Genomic DNA, 2,140 nt, shown 5'->3' on the forward strand with positions numbered 1-2,140 from the left:
AACATTATAATCAATCTCATGCTAGCACACACATGCAAGGAAAGAAAATTCAATCTACCCCGCTCATCTCTTCTATCTCAATCTAGGTCAGTCTAAAAGATTTATCAGTTCTTACTATCTCAATCTAAAGGATCTATCTCTAAAAGATCTATCGCTAAAGGAACTATCAGCTCTGATACCACCTGTTGTGGGGACCCGGACGCTAATCATCTTCTTAATCATCGTTGGGATTTAATTATCAGTTCTGATAAACAGGGTCTAAATTTTTTTTTTTAAAATGTAAGTGCGGAAGGTAATGGCATCTACATATTATACATCTCTGTATAATACTACATTTCAGTATAAAGGTACAACAATGTACAACAGTCTTTTCAATTAATCTAAGGTTAACTACTAAAGTTCAAGTAATAAAACCCAATCTATCCAAGTCCGGAATCACCACGCTAAACTCGTCTTCTCTCGTCGTCTTCTCGACCCTGATCCTGCCCCATCTGTTGTCATGCACACATACAATACAAGACAACAGCCGGATAACTCCGGTGAGAATAAATCCCAGTATAAAACATGGTAAACATGCATATACACATAATAATTCATGAGACATGCTGTCATGAATAAAAGCAATAACAATAGTAATAGAGTTCATCATCTATGAAATCTAATCTAACTGAGCATGCAACTCAAATCAGATAAGCATGCATATACAATCTAAATCATGAAACATGCTGTCATGACTAAAAGCAATAACAATCGGTTCCATAGTCTATGAAACCAGTTCATATACGCATGTAGTTCTAATCAAATAATGTCTAGACTTGACTCAACTATAACTCTAGGGATCCCGGGGTGAATAAGACGTCACTGGCTGTCACCTACCCAACCACTCGGGGCGACTGTACGTCTTATTCCTAGACTTCGGTCCGAGCTGTATTGATGGCTGGCAATAGGAGTAATGGCTACTCCCAAGTTGAGATACACCGAACGTCTAGAAGTCTGACAATGGCTGTCAAGACTTTCCTATCTTAAATGCAATGAATAACAATCTGTAAACAAAGCATAATCATATTCATAACTGAATATCACAATTATCTTACATGCTTGAATACAATTCTATAATCAAAGCATAATCAGGTAACAATATAAACAATAATCTAGTATGTGATTTTATTGGGAAACTCAAAATAATCTAATTTGAGTTATGCTTCCCGAATATCACATGAATTATACCTTTGTCGTCCCTGTCTGACGAAAACGAAGTCTTGTATTCAAATCTGTCCATATCAATCTGAAATGACAATAGTGAATACACTGTATCAGTAAATAACTCAATGCACAATCTTTTCTGATCAATACTCAACTCAGTACATAATCTGATCAATATCTGAACAAGATACAATTCAATTCATGTCATCGATATCACAATACAATCTGAATCATATCTGAATCTGATTAATCTAAATCAAGTGATGTTTCGACGGCATAACAATACAATCTGAATAACCCCGTTAATCTGAATATCACAAATATAATATCAGACTTCGTAATCCATAACAATACCGGTCATAATCTCAATAACAATACAATTCTGATATGAAATCTCAGTCAAATCGACTTCAAAAATCATAACAATTACAGAAACGGTCTGTTCTTTAATCTGACTTCCATTCTATAATGTCTACGGTAGCAGAAACGCCATATCAGAATCATATTCAATTCTGACAATATCATAAATTCAAAACATGTCTAAACGTAGCAAAACTTACGTCCAGTTGTAGCCTGCGTTGATATGAACATAGTACTGTACCCGGATTCAAAAACAGATGGACGGATTTTGCACAATCACGATCCTAAGCTTCACGGACACATTTTTCCAAAGTTCCTTCGTTTCTTTCTTTTTCCTTGCTGATTAACGCTTGTATATACCTATATATATACTTTGCATGTAAATCACACGTGGCTTCTCCAGAAATTGCCAAAAACCCACTCGCGCATATGCGCGCTTCATCTCGCGCATATGCGCCAAAGATTCTGGAGATGTCGCGCATATGCGCGCCTTTTCTCGCGCATATGCGCGAGGGCTTCTGGACCCCTCGCGCATATGCGCGTGTTTCTTCGCGCATGTGCACCGGTCACTTCTTTT

Source organism: Primulina eburnea, chromosome 14 (assembly GCF_022965805.1).
Source record: "Primulina eburnea isolate SZY01 chromosome 14, ASM2296580v1, whole genome shotgun sequence".
NCBI lineage: Eukaryota > Viridiplantae > Streptophyta > Magnoliopsida > Lamiales > Gesneriaceae > Primulina > Primulina eburnea.